This window comes from Tursiops truncatus, chromosome 17 (assembly GCF_011762595.2).
Source record: "Tursiops truncatus isolate mTurTru1 chromosome 17, mTurTru1.mat.Y, whole genome shotgun sequence".
NCBI classification, from domain to species: Eukaryota; Metazoa; Chordata; class Mammalia; order Artiodactyla; family Delphinidae; genus Tursiops; species Tursiops truncatus.
Window position 1 is genome coordinate 44,678,850 of NC_047050.1, and position 22,594 is coordinate 44,701,443.

At 39.7% G+C, this 22,594-nt stretch overlaps 1 protein-coding gene across 3 annotated transcripts in view; it reads right to left on the minus strand.

Annotated features, from left to right (window-relative positions):
• NCALD (neurocalcin delta) overlaps positions 1–22,594 on the minus strand; it is a 293,215-nt gene that overhangs the window by 152,059 nt on the left and 118,562 nt on the right. Inside the window, exon 2 of one of the 3 annotated variants that reach the window (XM_019925040.3) lies at positions 17,678–17,765. The exons of 1 other annotated variant lie outside the window; for it this stretch is intronic. The gene's annotated coding sequence lies outside the window, so the exon portion shown is untranslated. Of the gene's footprint in view, positions 1–17,677; positions 17,766–17,797; positions 17,820–22,594 lie in introns of those variants that run through there. One more of the 3 variants, XM_033842948.2, reaches the window with a different exon arrangement.

Here is a 22,594-nt window from a genome sequence, read left to right on the forward strand (position 1 = left end):
CTCATTCAATAGTGTTGTCTATTCCTAGGGATTCTGTGCTTTTTCCTTTAAACCACAGGTCAGTTGCAAACTGGAGAGTTGAATGGCCCTTGTGCACATTTTTCTTTTCCTCACACAGGGTTTAAAATAAAACAAAAACAGATTTCTGGTTTTGTTCAAAAAATTCAGAAGATGTAGCAGCACTGGGTCCCCTTCCTCTGGGACATTGTATCTACCTTCTTTAGAAGGGCAGACAGTCTCTCTTTTCCCACAATCCAGCTCCAGGCATTCGATTCTGTCACCTGTCTGGCTGCTGGAAGCAATGCTGCTTGTAGATGTCAGCAACTGGCCCTGTTCTGAGTCTCTAGCTCCAGAGGGCCCTACTCTGCCCTTCTGTCGGCTGCACTCCTCCTTATAGGTCAAGGAGCACGAGAGCCGAGAGCATGTGCCCACACTGAGCTGGCACTGACCTTCTCCAAAGCCAGACTACATTCCAAGGACTCAGGATCCCAGAACGTCCCGTCCAATTTTTCCAAGCCACCAATAGGACCTATGTGAACCCTTGCCCAGGTTGGCCCTCCCAAGGGCAGACAGGCAGTACTGCTGCTATTCCCATGGGCAGACAGAGCATCCCTTGTGTATGTGCATGGAGGGGGCAGTTAAGAGGACGGAGTTTGAAAATGCAGGACTGGAGAGTTCACGTGTATCTTAGGCCTCCCAAAGGTGTTTACCTCCCAGTCCCCAGAATCTGTTAGTATGTTACCTTACATGATAAAAGGACTTTACAGACATGATGAAGTTAAGGATTTAGGATGGAAAGATTATCCTGGATTAGCTGGGTGGGCCCAATGTAATCATAAGACCTCTTATAAGAGGGGGGCAGGTGGATAAGAGTTAGTTGTAGGAAATAATGACAAGCAAGATGTTGGAATTATGAGAGAAAGGGGCCATGAGCTAAGGAATGTAGGCAGCTTCTAAAAACTAAAACAGGTAAGGGAATGGATTATTCCTTCAAAGCCTCCAGAAGAAACGCAGCCCTGCTAAGACCTTGATTCACATTTCTGACCTTCAGAAGGGCAAGATGGTAAACTGGCCTTGTTTTAAGCCACTAGGTCTGTGGCAATTTATTACAGCAGCTACAGAAAACTAATACAGCTTGCTTGCATGGAAGGCCTCTCTTGAGAGGCCAGAAGGTGAAGGGCTGCAGGCTGAGGCTTCCATCTGTACTCTTCTCTCAGGCAGGCTCAAATATTAATTTATAACAATACAGACTCAAAAGATATTGTTTCAGTGAAAGACTTACACCAAAGTCTACACACGCAATCTAAGTTTTATGTGTCACATCTGTGCAGTGGCCAAAATGCCGGGTATTGTTAGAACAACAGTATTTGCGTAATCCATCCACTTATGTATTAGTCATGAAATTATTCAGGAGTGGGCCACAAAGAAGAATTTCATCAAATCATGATAAACCAGATGTAAGGAAGAATGATATTTTATTGGGGCTTGATTTCATGCATCTTTCTGACAAGCTTCAACCCAAATTTCCCTGTATCAAATTTCTCAAATATTTACTTGTGTTTTCTGTTCCCAGGAAACAGACACCATAATATGTTGTTCTACAGGTCAAATATTGAGGAAATTAAAAACAGAAAATAAAAACAAGCCATCAGCATGGGCACAATGCTAATTCACGAGGGTTAGGGAGTACTGAATTAATGTCCTGATTTGCTCAACTCAGACTCTGACAATTCCCCTCAATTCATACACTTAAAATTTTTTCCCCATCAGAAATGTGATTGCTTCAGTGGTTTAGATCTACAGAACAATGACTCTTTTCCCAACTCACAAGAAGTGCTAGAAATGAGTGTTCAGAGGATGGGCAAAAGAAATACCTAATGAAAAAAAAAAACCATTTTCCCACAGTTTCCATTTTATCTTAGGGTATTCTCTTAAATTTTGATTTGATTGTATATATACTCACCACAAGTCACTTTGTTCACATAAAGTTCATACGAAACAAACAAACAAGGATCAAAATCACATGAAAGAATCTGCTTTTTTTCCCTCTGGTACAATAATTTAAGCTGTTATTTTGTTTGAATCATTCCAAGAGCCAGCCAAGGGCAGTGAGCTAAGCTGTCAGATGCACAGTAGCTCAGTGGCCCACACCATGTGATGAATCTTCTTCTGGAAGAAGCCAACTCACCACGGAGGCTGAGAAAGGCTTGACTTGGTCAAAGCCTTGACATCGTCTCAACAATTCTGAAAAAGTCAAGGCATACACAAAAATGGTCTTTTTTTTTTTTTCTCTGGAGGTGAAAGTCCTGGAGAACTAAGATTTTATCCATGGGTCCGCCTCTAAAGAGAACCAATTATAAAATGGAGAAGAGAAAATAAATAGGGAAAGAGGCAAGGGGACCTTCCAGGGACAACGTTCTGAGCAAAAAAGAAAAATGAAGAAGGAAAAAAGCTGTCATAAGTTACCTAAAGTACATCTGGCAGAAATTGACGTGAAAATGTAATTTCAGATGAGTGTTCTCTGAAGTCTGGAAAGAAACCAAAACCTTATAAATATCCTAGTTGAGGTTTTGGAAGAACAGTATATGAGGCTGCATGTCATGTGCTTTGAGTGCAATTTAATTCTTGGGCTTTTCCTAAATTCATCTCAGGAAGGGGTAATCAACAGCATTCTTGGTGCAGCTTGACAAAGAGTGTGCTGTCCTTTGGCTGAATCTGTTCTCTTGGATGTGTAGACCATACCTAGTCTCCTCAGAGCCTCCCAGTTCCTCTCCTCTTTTGGAAAGGATGGAAACCATATCAGCACTCCCTCTCAGAAAGCGCTATTTATTTTAAAATAGAAAAATCTGGAAAAATACAGAACAACATGGAAAATTTTCCTAATTGCCCCTTGTGCAGCTGCCTTGGCTCCTATCATACCCCTCTCCCCCACCCCCATCCCCGATTAAAATTCTGTGGTATTAGGATCATCAGCTTCTACCAGTCCAGTCCAATGCATGCTGTACCCCAACACTATGCCTCTGCCCAACACGGCTGTGACCATCTGCAGGCACTTACTTCAGCTGTGTGCCAGGGAACATGTGCCCAAACAGAGATATTTTAATCCTCTGGAATTCAGATTTTTGAAAAAAATATTTACTCTTTAAATCTGACTGACCTTTGCAGATGTGTGGGTTTGAATCAATCAGATCTGTATTATGATAAAGGCTAAGGTCTTTTCCTTTCGTTATTAAGTAGGAAAGGATGCTAGGGAAAATCTAGACTCTTTTCTAACTCCTTCTGATAGTATTAAATCTATCTTTTATGCCAAGGTCATATGTCAAGGAGAAACTAACCTGCTCAGAGCACGATATCGTTAGCAGGAAGTTTCTTGGAGAGTACAATCCCTTTGGCCCTTCAAGCTGGCCCTCTGGTGTATCTAATCAGTTCTCACACCATGAATGAGTCCAAAAGTCAAAAAGGAGGAGGATATGAGGACCTCTACAAAATCTCTAACCTTTCATTTAATACTCTGCCTCTTTGAGAAACTGCATTTCCCTCCAGTGTTTTCCCTCACCATCACCTCACCCCCATTGTTTTCCTGCTACTCTGTCTTACTCCTGTTAATTGCTCTTTCTCTCCAGCCCTTTCCTCTGCTATTCATTCCTATTTTTTAAGCCAGAAAAATACCTTTTTTTCCTCATTCCAGCTCCTTTTGGGCCTTTCCCTCAAAGAGAAAAAGCTTAGTCACTTCTGTTACTTCATTCCAAAATAAAGTGGACAGTCTCCAGTGTCTTAGAATGGGATTCCCAATATTTTCACTGATAGGAATGCCTTTTTATATACTCCCAAGCTCTAAGATCACTGGGGGAAAGACACTGAGACCCCTAGGATGCTGCCCCTCACCTTCATGGAGGGGTTTCCCAAAGTGTGGAACGCATACTGCTAGCATTCCGTGAGACCATTTTAGGCAGTGCATAGTTATGGTGGATTGGGGCTGTGTATTTGTTGTAGTGTACGTTCGAAAAAATATAGCTGGCGCATCAAATCTGCAATTTCACAGCTATCACTGCTTAAGGCAAATGTAAGTTAAAATATAAAGAGAGGGTGGTTTAAAGAAAGATATTAAGTAAAAATAGTACACAGAGAATATGGATATAGTAAAAATCATGAAGATAGAACATGAATTAAAACTTGGGAAGCCATTTGACAGAAATGACTTGGAACTAGGAAGAATGGGGCATGAGGTCAGTTTCTGGCTATACTTCCTCTTTCCTTGCAAAGCCCTGAGCTTGGGGCAGAGTGGGAACACAGCTGTTACCCAGGCAGAGATCCACAATTGCACACTAGGGATCAAAATATGCAGAAATTTTCCCGAATGGATAAATCAAATTCATATCCTGCTGTAAACCAAGGATAACACTGCCATTGAATTTACAATTAGAAGCATTCTGGTCCAACTCTTCCAGTTTAGAGGCTAAAAAGCCAGAAAGATTACATGACTTGGCCAGTATCTCCTTAGGTGAATAGCAGCAGAACTAGAACTCAAACCGCAAAGTTTGCTCATTCTAAATCTTTCTACTACGTTATTGCTGCTAGACGAGTCTTTCTGATGCCAACAAGTCTTATCTATTCCTGATTATATCTAGCTATATTTAAGAGAGTAGTGGGAGATAAAAATCAGAGAGGTAACGTGAATGGTGGGAGGGAGACAGTGTCAGGACTTCAGGCCAGTGTGAGGACTTTGTGGGGTCCAGCTCAAAGATGGAGCTGATTGCTGTATCTCATCTAGGCAACAGAACGAGAGTAAGTGACATAAGCACTCAGAGAACAGTCACTGGGACAATCTGATACTATTGCTATAGAGTCCTCTTCTCAGAGCCTTCTTTCTTAACTTTTAATTTTAGAATAATTTTAGACACACAGAAAAGTTGCAAAGGTAATACAGAGAGTTTCCCAGCTTATCCTATTGCTAACACCATACACAGCCATGGTACATTTATCAAAACTAGGAAATTAACATTGGTACAAAATACTACTAAGTAAACTACAGGCTTTATTTGGATTTCCGCAGTTTTTCCATTATCTTGTTGTTGTTGTTCCAGGATGCAACCTAGGATACCACACTGCATCTGTCACCATATCTCCTTAGTCTCCTCTGATCTGTGACAGTTTCTGGACTTTTCCTTGTTTTTCATGACTTCGACACTTTAGAATAGGTCAAGTGTTGTGTAAACTTTCTGTCAGTTTGGGTTTGTCTGGTATTTTCTCATGATTAGGTTTAAGGAATCGGAGGAAGGATACCACCAAGGTAAAGTGCCCTTCATTTCAAGGGATAGATGCTATCAACATGACTTATCAACAAAGATATTAATGTTGACCCCTTGCTTAAGGTAGTGTCTGTGAAGTTTACTACTGAAAAGTTCCTCTCTTTTTCTTTCCATACTTTGTGTGTTAGAAGTATGTCACTAAGTCCAGTCTACACCCAAAGAAAATTAAGCTCCACCTCCTGGATGGAGAAGTATCAAACAATTTGTGACAAAGGTTAAAACTACCACAGTAATTAGGAAATATTTTGGGAGAGAGACTTTGAGGCTATGCAAATATCCTTTTTCTCCTAAAATTTTGCCCATTAATCTTAGGATTCACCACTGGATCTTGCCGGCAGCAATTATTGCTGCAATGTTCTAAGGATGATTTTTTTGCCCTCGTTTCTTCTACATTTCTAGTTTGGAATTTTTCTGTAAGAAAGATTTGTTCCTTCACTCCTGTTTGTTTGTTTATTTATTTATTCCATCATTTGTTTATATCAGTATGGACACATGGATATTTATTTCATTCTTGTGGTTATAACCTATACTAATACTATCATTACTTTTTTTTTTTTTTTTTTTTTGGCCATTCCACGCAGCATGCAGGATCTTAGTTCCCCGACCAGGGATCAAACCCGTGCCCCCTGCAGTGGGAGTGTGGAGTTCTATAACCACTGGACCGCCAGGGAATTCCCACTTTTTTTCCCTTAAATTATAGCTTTGGCTATAGGGAGCTTTCAGGTTGACTCCTGTAACCTTTGACATGCTCTATCCTTTAAAAAATAGCACTTTCAAACTTTCTAGCACTACAAGGTGCTCCAAATTCATCTTCTATTTTCCCTGCCTCAGCTCTACAATCAGCCATTCCTACAAAGAGCCTTGGTTTCTTTGATTGGAGAATGGTATTTAGAAACCAAGATGCGGGAGCTGGGTGTGTTCACTGTTACAGGGTATCATTGCTTCTAGGCTCTCTCAATAGACAGAGCTAGAAAATACATGTATGTACATGAACCCATCAATACACACATATCAATATTAATTTCTGTATCTATCTGCATGTGAATATAAAATATGTATATATATATGTGTGTGTATGAGTCTATATATGTGTGTGATATATATACTTGCATCTACATATATGTATTTGTGTAAATATACATACATATCTGTCTATCTATCAGTATAAACATAAGATTATACCGATATCCTGAGATACTACTCATCTACTTTGAATCAACTCGCCTAATATTGACACACAGTGTCATCTTAAAGCCTCCACCCTGCATCTAAAATCCTAGTGAGAATAAATAAATAAAATCCTAGTCAGCAACTCTTATGGGTTGAATTGTGTCTCCTCAAAAAGACATGTTGAAGTCCTAACCCTCACTACCTCAGAATGACCTGATTTGAAAATAGGGTAGTTGCAGATTTTATTAGTTAAGATGAAGTCATACTGGAGTAGGATGAATCCTTAATCCAATATGACTGGAGTCCTTATAAGAAGAGGAGAAGACAGACACACAAAAGGAAGACTGCCATGTGAAGACAGAAGTAGAGATTGCAGTTATGCTGCCAAGTACCTGGTACTTGGGGCTACCAAAAGCTGAAAGAGACAGGAAGATTCTTCCCTAGAGCCTCTGGAAGGAACATGGTCCTGCCAACAACTTGACTGCAAACTTCTAGTCTCCAGAACTATGAGAGAATAACTTTCTGTTGTTTAAAGCCACCCAGTTTTTGATACTTTGTTATGGCAGTTCTAGGAAACTAATACAGCACCTATCAAGTTGATACTGTTTTTACCCTGTATAACATGATAATACAGAAATTATCCACTTTACTCCTAAAGCTACCTCAGTTGCATCACATTTAAGACTGTCTGCATCCCACCTAGATGTCTGTCATTGGTGGCAAAGATGGTATCTTATTTTTTGTTATATCCCTACAACCTGGTGCAGTGCCAGGTACAGAGTAGGTACTCACTAAATGTTTGTTGATTTGAATACCTACAGGCCTTCTCTGTCAACCCATTAGGCTAGCCAGGAGGTCTCCTTTCCAAGATGTTTTTTTTTTTTGCCTTCAAGTTCTGCTAGGTGAAGTTCATTTGTCCATCCTTTCTTCTTCCCTTCCTTCCTTCCCTCACTCCTCCCTCGAACAAATATTCATTGGACACATACATGTGCATTGCATAGTTCTAAACACTAGACACACAGCAGTGAACAAAAGAGACAAAAATCCTTGCCATCTTGAAGACTTACATTCTAATGGGGGAGAAGGATCTAGGATCTGAAATTGCAAATCACCTTATGTCTGAATGACATAAGTAGCAGGACAGGATAACAGAATGTATTTTGGGAATGGTTTCCATGGGTTATTTGGCCAGCTGTGGTCTGGTGGCCTCCTTTCCAACAACCAAAGGCCCCAGCTGAACAGCTGCACTGTTCTTATCCAATTTTTAAATTCCTCTCCTTCCCTAAGTGGAAGAGTGAAGGGGGGATATAATAAGGGGAAAAACCAAACTGTCCAGGAAGAGAGTTGAGAAGACAGAATGGGAATAATAATTCTCCTACAATGCATTTTAAAGCCAACCCTTCCTGAGCTGTGCCAGGCTAATTACCTTACCTGCTGTTAATATCTTTATTGTTATTAAATCATTATGTTGACAACATAACTGCATAATAATAATGGCTACCCAGTACTGAGAGTTTGCTATGTGCCAGGAAATGGTCTAGACACTAACCAATTTGATCCCACTCACTCCTTCTGAGACAAGTACTATTATTTTTCATTTCACAGGTGAAAAGCTGGATGCTTAGAGAGGTAAAGTCATTTGCTCCAAATCCCACAGTTAGTAAATGGCAGAGTCCAGACACAGATGTCAGTATGTTGGACTCCAAAGTCCTGGCTCTTCCCCTGTTCTCAGGGAACACCCCACACACCTCCCCAAGAGAAGACATTAGCTGGCTAGGCCTGCCCAGCCTGTACAGCCTTCAAACAGGATTTCCTTCCACAAAAATGTTCTTCTCAACAATGGACCCTCTTGCTGCCCCTGTCACTTTTATCACTTCACTGTGAGTGTGTTTTTCTAGCCCCACTGCCCCAGTGCTCTGTCTCCCCTGGTTACTGGCGTAACAGATATCTGGTGAGATATTTGCTGGATTTCCAGTGGTCATGGTCTCTCTATCTTTCCCAGCACCTCTCAGCCTTTTAATTCTCTCCTCATTATTTAAGCCAGCACGGAGCAATTTTCAAGACGTCCAATTACAAGTGCATAGAAGGAACTGGGTCCATAATTAATTAGTTATTCCAGGACACAACAAAGCAAAAGCAAAGCCAAGAGTGTGGAAAGCCCTGAAAAGTGAAACTGCAGGAGGAAAATTTACACATTCCAGGACCCTTCCCCAAGAGGGACAAAGAATCGAACAATATGGTCATTCAGATTCCAAGCTTCTCCACCTATCTTGGGATTGAACAGACATTAATCATTGGATGACAATCCCAAGTGGAACATCTCCCCCACCCAGGATGAACAGCTGCCTCTGCTTTAGGGGTGAACTGATTCTTTCCCTATTGTTTTCATGCAGGAAGGTTAGCGTCTCTTTTCTCCCACAATTGTTCAATCCACTGCAGAGACAGTCTTTCCTTTAAGATGGCTCCAACCCCTGGGATTTCTTGCTCTTCATCAGAGCGGAAGTCAAGTTAGAACACCATAATTTAAGACACCAAGCTAGGATGACTTTGGAGGCAGAGAAAGAAAAGATAGTAAAAGAATGCCAGGATTCTCCAATGTATAGTTACTATTTTAATTTGGAGAAGAAAGGAGGGCTTAAGAAGTGCATCCAGATCAAATTCTCCCCAGAGACAAACTTGTTCTCCAATATGCATGATAAAGGGTAAATGACAGGGGAGTGCTAGCACTGTTATTAGTGAAACTATTAAATTTTCATTAGGAGGAAATAGGGATTATGTTCGTTTTTAGTTATTATGGACTCTATCAGCGCCTGAAAGATCAGAGCCAACAAAACAAGAAGTCTGAAGAGTATTACAGCAAGTTCCCACATCTTACAGGGGTGCTATCGCTACCGTCACATACTTGCCAGCAGTGAAAATTAGGAGCCTTATATAGAACATTAGAGTTGTAGGAATCTTTTACTACTCTTTCTTACCTGCAGCCTAATTTCTTTTTGGTTCTACACTGGGCTAATGCCAGCTTTCAGGGCTGATCTCTGTACTTATGGGAATATACCTAAACCTACACCCACCAAGCCACAGTCTAAGCACTTTGCTAATACCATGACAATGGATACAAGCAATGTTAGTTGGAAAGGAAAATAAAAATACCTGCCAGGACATTTATAAGACATACTACTTGCTTTTGCTGTTCCTGCTCAAAAGAGTAAATACTATGATGCATGTTGCTAAGCAATGTTGCATTTTCAGTCCTTAGTAACAAAGGATGCCTTGCTTCTGTGATAATCAGCCTCAGCAACCATGGCTTCCAACGCAAGGCAAAAGTGATTACTGCAAATATTTATCCTTCTGATTCAAAGATAACACTTTTTAGGGATCCTGTGTGAGAGTGACTGACTCTGCAGGACAGTCCCAGATCTTATATTGATGACAACCCTTTGGTTTACAGATGCTGGAAAGTTTCTCAGAGTAAACTGTCAACTAATAGCTTCTCACCCTTTCCCCCCAGTTACCCAGCATTCCCTGGTTACCCAGGATTCCTTGGTTACCCAGCATTCTCTAGTTACCCATCATTCATAGTCATCTGATATTCCCCAGTTACTCAGCATTTCTCAGCTATGAAGTATTAGGCAGAGACAGTCTGCAAGAAAATAACGTCTTCAGCAGGATTCTACCAATGGAATCTCTACTTATAGGAGCAATGCAGCAAAAGACACTACTCTATGAAAGTTAAAACACAGAATCTGGAGCCAGACTCCCTGAGGTGAATCTCAACTACACAGTTTCTTATTGAAGTGACTTTGGCAAATTAATGTCTTCATGCCTCTGTTTTCTCACCTGCTATTGCAATGATTAGATAAGCTGATGTGTGTAAAGTGCTTAGAACGGTGCCTCCTTCTGGAACATTCTAGGTCTGAGGCAGAGCTATAAAAGTGTTTGTGAGTCTTCAAACACCTCCCCAATCAAAACAAGTAAATTCCACAATTTGTGAAGGAGGGAAAAGCTGACTCCAGAATGCACCTTACGATCTGTATTTACTGCTTTTATGTTTCAGAGGAAGAAGCTAGAAATTGCCAAAATTTGAATTCCTATAACATCAGACTGTGACTAATTATGGTTCTGGTCATATGCCATATGTTTCCCAGAAATAACAAATGTTCCATGGAAAAGTAAGTGGCCAATAATGGTGAGAAAAACATACAGTAAATGTTCTTGTTTTTCTTGGCTGTCAATTTTAATATAATGAAATAGTCAAAGAAAAACATGAACATTCAACAGCAACTACTTCTTACCACTTCAGAAAGACACTCTTGAACTACTAAAAGTTACAAATCTATGTTCAGATAGCATTGTCAAGTATTCTGAATCTCTTACATTTTAAATTTTGAAAAATGTTACTCAAATTCCAGGTGTTTTCCCCAGTAGAATTTACAGTGGTGGATGTTAAACTAACTCCATGTGATTCTCATTTTCAAAAATACAATTCTGGACTGCTTAAGAGTTTCAATGTATCCCCCCTTGAGCTGCATAAGAGAAAGCCATTTTGGTTTCAAATATAGTTTTGTTTCTGTGGGGTTTTTTTCTATGAGGAATATATTTCTCTTAGACAATTTCTCAATATTGCTATTTAACAGGCAAAGTGTTTTAGATTTCTTTTAAGCTCCATTTAGTTTACTTAAATGAAGTTGAATACAGTGAGTTTCTGCAACTATTTAGGGAAAGAAAATTAAATTACTGATTAAGTGAGCTTCATTTATAAAGCCTATACCAGCACTAGCAGGCTGGGCGTTTCATTTCAGTAGATTTTTTACTAAAGAACATGTGTTTTTAAAATAAAACAGTCTGATATTCTCATTCATACAGGTTAGGCATGATAATCCTATAGGTGCTAAAAAGTGATCACGATCTGATCCAAGCTACTTTGGTGCTTTTAGGTGCTATTATCTGTAATATGATACTTCTACGTGGAATAAGTGTGCTTACTATGTGACAGGCAATGCCAGGTGCTAGAATTATAATGATGAAAAAGCAGACCTGGGCCCTGTCCTCATAGAGCTTATAGTCTCGGGCAGAGCTAACTAAAGTGTGGTCTGTGGACCAGCAGCACCTCATGAACTATTCTTATCAGCAACAGCACAAGTACAGAGATCGCGAGTAATTGTTCAGACAGTTTTACAGCATTGGACACAGAGGCACTACTCAAATGTGTGATCAAGTGGACTTGGCTCAATGAATGGGGTTTAGACCAGATCAGATATGCGAATTTCACAGGGCGAGATCTAAGTACTGGTCATAGACAAGAAGATACATATTGTCCTGTAATAAACTGGAAATTTAAAAAAAATCTAGTCCTTCTCATAGGTAGTTTGAGGAACACTAGTGTAGTGCTTTCCAAACATTATAGGAGAGAGAGAGAGATTAATTCCAACTGAGAAAATTTGGGAAAATTTCATGGAAGAAATGGTTCTTAAGCATGGATTGGAATCTAAGGGGTAGAGAGCGTAGCATGAGAGCACTATAAAGGTAGAAAAATGCAAGGATGCCCTGGGCAACCTAGTTCATTGCAGCTGGAGTGTGATATGGAGACAGGGGCAAATGGAGGTAAAGGAGACACCTCTGAAGAGATCGATTGCAGTCCAGTTAGTAGAGGGCTTTAAGTGCCATGAAAAAGAATTAGAACTTTATTTTTGAGACAACTAGAAGTTCTTAAATATTCCTGAACATAATAGTGACATGAAAGAAGGCTCTATTTAACAAAATAACATTGGTCTCATTTGAGCTATATAAAACACTTTGAGTCAAGAGGCCTTTAGGTGAAGTAAATAATAACAGTAAAAGGAATTTAAAATCTCTCTCTTAATGGTATCATATATTAGTCATACGTCTAAGTGAATTTAGGTAATCTTAAGTCTTCCCAGGCACCACAGCATAGTAAAATACCACTTTAGAAGATTTAATGATGTACGATTAAAGTGATTTTGAAATGCCATTTCTTAGCTTAACAGTGACAGAGAGAACACACATTCTTCCCATTTTCAGAAACTTTGAGTAAACCACTGATATTAAGGGAACATTAAACCAATATATTATTGTAATAACTTACACTAAAATGTCAAGTACCATCATCAAAGGATACAAGGGTAGCACTTTTTTCTCTCTGCTGTTTTCGGCTTCCTATAAAACTAGAAATGAACTTGCTGAATGTGCCTCATTCAAGTTTTTATGTGTCACCAAAAGGCTATTAATTCTTGCAGCTGACTGAGTAGGAGTCTTTTGTGGCATTAAGATTCCCATAAATGTATCTTTAACAAAATAGTTGAGCCACTAAGTAAGTTTTAAACTTTGAGGATAAAATTTTGTCAGGCTTTAACAAATAAAACAAGGCCCTTAAAGTGTAAACCACCCCCCCCCCCGCCTCCCTCCCTGCCTCCCCCCAAAAAACATATTACCGTGTCAGGATTTCACACATTTGGCTGAATAAAAATCTAATTCTGGTTTCATAACATTATTTTTAATTGTGATGTAAGAACTATAGAATTAGAAAGATACCATCTTGTTAAACTGAAAGCTATGCGTTTAGAGTTGGACACGTCTGCAACACAACAACAACACAAAAGCTAATGCAGCACGGTGAGTCCGTGATTATGATAGACTAAAGAAATGGCTCTCAACTGAGAATGATTTGGCCCCTTCCAGAAGACATCTGGCAATGTCTAGAGATGGCTGTCAGAACTGGGGGGATACTACTGGTACCAGGTTGCCACTAAACATCCTACACTGCATAGGACAGCCCTTCACAACAAAATTATCTGGTCCAAAATGTTAACAGTGCTGCAGTTAAGAAATCCTGCACTAAAGGATCACACTAGCAACCTTTCTATTATTCCTCTTGGATTATATAGAAATAATCACTTTGATTTATGCAATCTAGAAATCAGAAGGAAGTTCCTGAAGATTAAAACATAATTATTATGCCTCCCTTTGATACAATGAACTACTCTCTGATTTTTGCAAACAAGACCTGAAGGTGACCCTCACAGGTGCTCTGGTTTATTAATTCCATCTATGGTAATAATTTATATGCAGATACAAAACACTGTCACCAGGAAATCTTCAAGCAGAAAAGACAGGCATGACTGAAAACTCAAACAAGGTTCCAGATAAGTACTATTTTCTGACTGTAAGTCACTGATGATTTTAAGATGCGCCATCAATTAAATAAGAGCTTTGGGGAATGTGACAAAGAAACATCTCTCCTTAAATGTGTACATTGATTGTAAAATGTGAACCTTTTATAGAGATGGTAAATGTGCAAAATCTATAAAGTATTTTAAGTATATAATAAGATGTTTTAAGCTCTTTTTATAAAAAGAAATAGCAAGACTCTGGAATACTCTCCCTCTGAGATCCTTTTCCATCAGTGTTAGCCTCAGTTATTTTCGTTTTTTCCATCGCTCCCCTCCTCCTGCCCCCACCACTCCAGGAAGAGCTGGTAAGGTGCTGGTGAGCAGCGGCCTCACTAGCTCTTCAGAAACAAGAACAAATGCAAATCTCTTAGCTTCCCTCTCTTATCTTATTCTCTTGGAATTTCTCCAAAGTCTTTGACTGTGAATTGAGTACTGTGAAGAACACCTGTGCTGAGCATGGTCCTAGATCTGCTAAAGGATATAACTCTATTTAACCAAACAGAGGAATAACCATACATAAATGCAATATGATATACATTTGAAATTATTTTTAAAATTCCATCGAAAGACCACTTAACACCATTTATTCATAAACAAAAATTTACTATAAAACCTATATATTTGCTGCTTGTTCCACTAGAATTTAAGATCCATGTGAACAGGGATTTTTGTCTTGGGTTTACTGGCTGAATGGCTGAATGAATGAATGAATACCGTATCTCCCAAACAGCAGAGTCATTATACAATTGCAAACTCCTTTTATTTTCACAATAATGACAGGAGACGACAGGACTAACTCCATGTTATTAACTACTCATGTTCATTCGTTCATTCATTCATTCTCTACTAAGTCTTTCACGATCTGCCCCTGCCACCTCTCTAGCTTTTCCTGCCCCACCCCGTTCTCCAGCGACACTGGCCTTGGTTCAGTTCCCAGTAAGCTCCAAGCTCCCTTCTACCTCAGGGCCTCTGCCCAGAACATTCTCCTCCCCATTCCCAACCTCTTCAGATTTCTTCAGGGAAGTCTTCCCTGATCACCACTTAGACTAGATGTAGGTAGTGCCTGTATTTTATAGTCTTGGTTTCCCATTTTTCTTTGGTTTTTTTTCCCCCCATCATAGTATTGATCACATTTGTAAAATCTATTTGTGGAATTATTTGATTAACATCTTCCCTACACCCCACACTCAACTGTAGACAGAAACCATCCCTGCCTTGTTCCCCATTAAAATCCCCATCATTTATCACAGTGCCTGTCATACTGCAAGCACTCAATAAGTATTTATTGAATGAGTAAATGAATTAGGTTTCTAGGAACATGATTATTAAATATATGAGTCCATGTTATACTATATCATTCTCCACTAGGGCTCAAGTTAGTAGGTGCTTAATCAATACTTTTTGGTTAATTGCAATCATCAGTTATCTACTACAAACTGCATTCTCCTAAGTCTACATGACACTAAAAGAACTTGTTGCAAAATTGCTGAGAAGTCAACTACTCTCTTTCTCTTCTTTTTTCTACAAACTAATAAAAGAGCAGGGTTTTTTCCCATTGAATTTATTAGCTGTTTTGGCGTTGAGAACGAGACTGAGTGAAAAATCGTTGTCAGGGAATCAATTATTTGAATGATCAGTATTTGTCTCTACTTGAAAACATCTGGAAGGATACTTTAATTATCCTTTAGATATTTGGTGTCTTGTGTTCTCAGCCTCTGAGATAATCTCTCCCAATTACTACTCCTGAACGAAAGGTATGCTATTGACAAAGTAGGTTTTTTTGATAGAGGAGGATTTCTGAGACATTGAAATTAAAGAGTAGTAAGTTCCTAGGCTAAGAGGATTAAAAGAGCATTTTTTTAAGAGAACAAGGAAAGAGGTCTTTAGTGCAGAAAACCGTAGAAAAAATATAATTCCATGTAATATCATGTAACTGAGAAGCTAGTCACATAGGAAGCGTTGGGGAAGAGTATGGATTTCTTGGGGATCCAGACAAAATAATTCTAGCCTAAGGGAGCTAAAGAGAGATACCCAGACAACAGGAAATCAGAAATGACTGTAAACCTAGAGTCTATTCATATACTTTACTTTAAAATAGCTTCTTTACATATATCTTTCCTATCTATTGTCAGGAACTCTGTCACTAGGTAATTTTTACAAGAGTGTCTGGAATTCTTGAGCAAAATTCCAGAAAGCCCAGGAAATTGGGGCAGTGTTTGCTAACTTAGGCCATTCCTTTGGAAAGCCCCAGTTAGACAGTTTAGCCTCTGTTTAAGGGGTCGTCCTCATCTCTGCCTTGCCCATTCCTCTCTCGAGGCAACAGTAGTTGAGCAGGAAGTGGCTCCTTCACTGCCTCAAGAGCTTTTTGGTCAATTTCTTATTCAAATCGTCCTCCTTTGGGTCTGGCAGATGCCTCAAATTTGCAGCACAAACTCCTGTAGCCTCCCCTTGCTCTGCATAAAGCAGAGATGAAGTACAGTATATTTGGGACTCACTCAAGAAGGGAATCTGCAGTGAGGAATCACCTGTCCCTGAGATCACAGACACAGAAGAGAAACTTGGATGCTTGAGGAGGGGCAGAAACAACCAGCCAACAGCAGATATACTGATTCTCTACACCTTCACGTCAAGGGGAAGGGTTCTTATGTTGGATCATAGTCATGCTTTACTGTCTTTAGGGACAAGAATGCACATTTTTCTATTACCCTTTAGTTCGATATCAGAAAGATCCAAGGAACTAATGCAATGGCTACTATCATGTTTAGGGTTGAGATCCATAAGTACTTCAAAATATCTCAAGCTGCCTGATCACTGCCAACTTAAATGCACAATTCTTTCTTGGGCTCCAGGAGAAATGCATTGGGGTTGAGGCTTAGTTATCAATGTCATGAGGAAAAAAAAAAAAAGATTTTGGTTAGCTTGACTTCAAATATTTTATTACTCTCCTATAGATCTCATTAAAAGAACTGGCCTATCCAATTTGGAATAAAGGCTTTTCACTTTCACTTTCACATTACATCCAGATGAGCCATGTTGCTCACCTAATAATTAAACCATAGAGACTTAATGGGGATGAAGGAAATGGGATGAAAAAGAGCTAAGTACATTTAAGTTTCATTTTATATTGACTTATCTCCCTTCCCTGCAATATCAGCAAAATACAAACTAAAGCTTTGTTCTGGCCCACATTTACTTTAATATTTTTGCCATTTTTTCCTCATATAAAACTATTTGGCCAAGTAAATATTCATGCCTTATTTACAAACAGTCACAAAAAGTATTACCAGGGCTTAAGCGATATCATCTTGCCTACAAATCTTGGCTGGCTCTCATCTGGGGCCATTAGCATATTTTGAAAAATTTCCAAGAAATTCATAAATCAGCAGATTTCCCTTCCTGAAAAGCCAATTTCCTAAACATTCAATGAGATGGCTTTTGAGACCCACAGCAACAAAGTAGGAAAGTAATAATGTTCCTATCTTAACAGTAAATTCACTACTGTGGGTGCTGCTGCCCTCATTAGAATTTCAAAAGAATCTTTTCTGAATTAGAAAACATTCCATCTACTTGCTGCACAATATCCTCTTCAATTTTCCATACCAAATGAGTAGATTTGGAAAGTAAGGAGGGGCACATAGTTATTGCCTTTTTTTCCAGGAGGCAAGTCAGGTTTTTACTTCTTTATAACTTCTCCTACATTTTTTTAAGTAAATTTCCTTAGCCTTCTATTTAATCAGAGGCACCACAGAAGAGAAAAGAATTTTTACAAAAGTAGAATGGCGGCATAGTTTTCTTTTTGGTAACATACAAATTCATCTACAGTTAAAAATGGAAATGTATACTTCACAACAAAGTTTTCATGGCAGATATAAATTACCATCTTCTATTTAACGAATACCAAAAACATATAAACACACAACAACTTAACTAGGATGCAACATCTTTGCATTCTGAATCATAATTTACACAATTTAAAACCCAGGCATTTGAGAGGTTAAAAAAGTAACTCACAATACGCAGTCACGCAGCGCCTCGGATCTCAGAGCCTTCTGCAGTTATCACGACAGATTTTATCACCCGCAGTTCTCTGGCCCTGCGACTGAAATCACTCATAATTAATGAATAACTTACTTGAATACTTGACAGCTCAGTAAGCGGTTTATGTAAGGCCGTTGCTTTTATTTCTTCTGTAGTTGCCTTTGCAAACAGGAAACAGGAAACACACCTACAAGAACACTGACATATCTCAGCCTAATTGGTCTTTGCCTCAAAGTACTCAGGGGTAAATCTTGTACCGCAGGGGTGATAAATACAGTCCCTAAAAGAGCAAGACTCAGGTCCTGGCATGTCAAAGTTTAAAATCCTTTAGACAGATGCCATGCAGGAAATGTATTACAAGCTTTCTTAGTAATATTCAGGCCTTATGGCCTTAATCCTGGAAGGACTATAAATTTCAGAATATATATTTATATATATATATAATACTTATAAATATGTATATACATGTGTGTGTATATATAAACATAAACATATAATACGCTAAGTAATATATTATATAAAATATATACATTATTTAAAATAATAAACATTAAAATAATATATATAATTTTTTCCTGGAATAGATGTGGAAACTATCATTCAGGAATCTTTTGGCTACAAATAACAGAAAACCCAACTCAAACTCACTTAAATAAATAACAAGACATGGAAATATTTTGGTTCATTGAGCTGGGGAAGAAAAACCTGGATGTAGGGTTGGTTTCTGGAAAACAGGGGTTCACTATGTATATCATTTGACTCTCTGCAATTCTCTTAGCATGGCATTCTCTGTAGATTGACTTCATCTTGTGGCTGCCTTTCCTCATGGTGCAAAAATATAGCTTCAGCAGTTTCAGACCACACATCCATCTCCCAAGAGTGTAGTGTTAGCATGCTGCCAGTCTCAAGCTCTGAAGTCATTCTGACTGCCCATCACTGAATGTCACGATACTTTGCTGAATGACTTTAATCTAGCCTTATCCTTAGAGGAGAGGGTAAGGAAGGACACTCCAAAGAAAAATCACATGGAAAGGCATTCAGATTACTAAGAGGAAGAGAAAAGGAGGAAAGGAGTATTGGAGGAAATCAACAAATGTCCACTACAACAATGTTCGGCAATAATCTGAATCTGAAGACTGGTGTTTGAGGATGTGTATCTATGAAAACACTGGATCTTGGTCTATCCAAAGATGTCTGAAAGAGAATGAGCTGAGGTTTAAGAGATATTGATTACCCAAGTCTTTGCATTTAGTAAGACTTTCTATTAATAGTAGGTTTGCTCTCTGAGAAAATAGTTCAGAATGTTTCCACTTTGTTTATGAAACATTTTATAATGTATGAAATGCTCTTGCATGTGATCTTCCATTTTGTTATCCAAACAACCCTGCTAGGGGGATAGGCAATCCTGGCAGGAGCTTAGAGAGCGGGGCAGACACTGCTGGTTAACTATCCAACACCCAGTCTACCCTCTGTCCTAACTGAACCTTGATTTTGCTCAGGGCAGCAATTTGCCCTGTTTAAACTACAGCTAAGGATGGGCAGGTGGAACAGTTTGGGCCTTGGAGATGTAAGCTGGAGGTGCTAGGTAGAGCTCCTGGAAAAGCTCTTTTAAAAGGCTCTGGCATTTGCTTTTTGCTCTTTGCCCTTCCTGTTCCTATGCCTGAAACTGAGCAGAGACTTGCCAACAGAAAGTGCTGCTGGAAGCAGTGCCAGGACAGGAAAATGTGAACTGTAATTGATCAACTGCTGGAGTCTCCCTGGGGACAACTCTGAGAGTTAAACACTCCAGGGGGACACAGTCACTGTGGGGGGGTCCTTACAATACTGTGAGATTTACTTCCCGGAGCTCTACCAGATGTCCACAGTAAATACCAGAGAAAAATCCCCTCAGGCTTCTGGAAGGGGGAGGGGAAAATGAACATTTTTTGATATGCCATAACACTCTGTTCTTGCCCTCAGGGGAAACTAGTTAACCAGAGCCTAACCTGCTAGAATATCCTCAGAGCCTAACTGACCTGGGGAAGGGAAATACTCAGCTCTAGACTCCTCTAGGCTTCCACTGTGGGAGAAGGGAACTGCTCAACTGCAGCCCACTCTAGCCATCCTGTCCCACCTAAGCGAGGAGAAAAAAACTGAGAAATACTTGTGAACTTGGCAGTCCAAAGGCACAGGCTCACCAAAAGACTGAGACCTAATTGTAGGATGCATAGAACGCTTCTTTTCCCTGAAAACTCGCTACCACATTCCTAAAGATCTATTTACAGCAGTTCCTTTTACCAGGTACATCATGTCTGGCTATCAAGAAAAAAATTATAAGGCATACCAAAAGAAAAGAAAAGGCCACACAATTTTTAGAGACAGAGCATCAGAACCAGCATGGCAGGGAAGCTGGAACTGAAAGATAACAGAGCTCTCACAAAGGTTGGAATAATTTACTGAGCCAAAAGTCAAGGAGGAGCCATACCTAAAGATCAATTCCAGAGGGATTACGGACTTAGCTGAAAAAGCAAAATGTTAAACCTTGTAGAAGAAAATATAGGATAACATCTTTCTGACCTCCAAATGGGAAGAGTTCTTAAGGCTAAGTCCAAAAGTGCTAATCACAAAAGGAAAGATTGATAAATTTGCCTACTCTACTATTAAGTTCTTCTGTTTATCGCAAGGTACAATAAAGAAAGAAGACATGCCAATATCTGAGACAAGTTTGCAACCTGTGAAATCAGCAAAAGACCGGTATTCAGATTATATAAAGAAATGTTACAAATCAGTAAGAAAAAGACAACACAATAGAAAAATGAGCAACAGATCTGACACCTCCCAGAGAAGAAAAATATGAATGGTGAACAGTTTTCTTTCTTCCTTTCTGATCTGCCTTTAATTTTCTCTTCTTACTTTATTGCATTGTGTAGAACTTCCAGTTCTATGTTGAATAGGAGTTGTGAAAGAGGGCATCCTTTGCCTGCTCCTGATCTCATGAGGAAAGGATTTAGTTTTTCACTGTTAAGTATGCCACAACTACTGAGACCACCTGCCACAACTACCGAAGCCCGTGCACCCAGGGCCCATGCTCTGCAACAAGAGAAGCCACCGCAATGAGAAGCCCTCACACCACAATGAAGAGTCGATCCTGCTCGCCACAACTAGAGAAAAGCCCGCACGCAGCAATGAAGACCCAACACAGCCAAAAATAAATAAATAAAATAATTTATTAAAAAAAGAAAACTAAGTCCTTTGATAATCTAAATCAGGGGTCTGCTACAGGCTAGATAATAAACATTTTCAGCTTTGCAGACCATACAGTCTCTGCTGCAACTACTCAGTTCTGCTGTTGTGTCACCAAGGCAGCCTAGATGACACAAAAACAAACGAGCAGGCCTACGTGCCAATAAAACTTTACCTACAAAAACAGGCAGTCAGTGTGCGAGTCATTGTTTGCCAACCCCCAACCTAAATCAAGCTTCTGGTGAACAACTGGCTTCATATTTTCTTTCCAAACTCTTATCTTTCATTGTGGTCACTTGATTAGAAAGGATACCAGAATTTCATTTGATATGGTCTTTTCTTTTTTCACAAGGTTATAATTAAACCAAATTCAGGACCCCAAGTGGATGAGCGGAAATCAGGAGTGGGTACTGGAAGCTCTCCCTGGGACTTTCCCCCCAAGCCCTGTGGACACCACCCCAGGGTGGGGGCAGGGCAAGGCCAATGGAGGAGCTCACTCTCTTTGGGCACAAATTTTAATGGGGGGCACCAAAAAACTCAGTAATCAAAGTAAATATATTAATGCAATACTTTAGAAAGTCAACATTGTTTTGAATTGACGTTTTGTTCGTCATAGGTATTTTTGCATTTTGATTTTTTTAAAAAAATATTGCATTAAATGTTATTTTATGGAGTTTTATGGTGCCTTCTTTAATTTTGTGACAAAGCGAGTGCCCTAGTCACCTCCCTCCCCATTCCTTAGAACCAGCCCCATGTCACCCTATGGGTGCGTTATCAGCACCCACTGCCTTTCAGAGGATGATGTACACCTTTTTAATGTTACCTTTGGACTAGATCATTCCTCTGGGCTGCTTTGATACCATTTCGGTTACCGGACCTGCCTCGTACACAGACAGATTTGAAGCATGTGGAAACTCTTGTACCTGAATGTCTAGAGTCACTTCTTTTTTTTTTTTTTTTTTGCGGTATGCGGGCCTCTCACTGTTGTGGCCTCTCCCGTTGCAGAGCACAGGCTCCGGGCGCGCAGGCTCAGTGGCCACGGCTCACGGGCCCAGCCGCTCCGTGGCATGTGGGATCTTCCCGGACTGGGACACGAACCCATGTCCCCTGCATTGGCAGGCGGACTCTCAACCACTGCGCCACCAGGGAAGCCCTAGAGTCACTTCTTGAGGGACATGTTAAGGTGAAAAGGAAACTAACATTTTATAAAATACACACTAAGTCCCAAGTGACACTAGGGTAAGGGACTTTCTAACCATCATTGCTCATGACAAGCCAATGAGATTTTGTATACATTCTTTTGTATGAATGAGGAAATGGAGGCTCAATAAACGAGGATTACAGAAAATATTAAAGCCAGGTGGAAGCTTCCTGCTACAACTCATTACCTATCAAAAAGCTAACACCGTGGACATAGGTAAGGCACCTTTTTGCCTCTCTCCCTAACATTTGCACAGAACCTCTCTCATGCATAAAGAGCGTTCCAGTGCTTCATCTCATTTGAGCTTCATGATAAACCTGGGAAGTAAAAGTCTCATATGTAAGACATGCTAGCATGGACTCATCAATTCTATTATATGGATGAGGACATACTCAGAAAGGTTAAGAAACACAGCCCAACGTCACCAGCTAATGAGTGGCAAAACTGGAATTATAAACCTAGGTCAT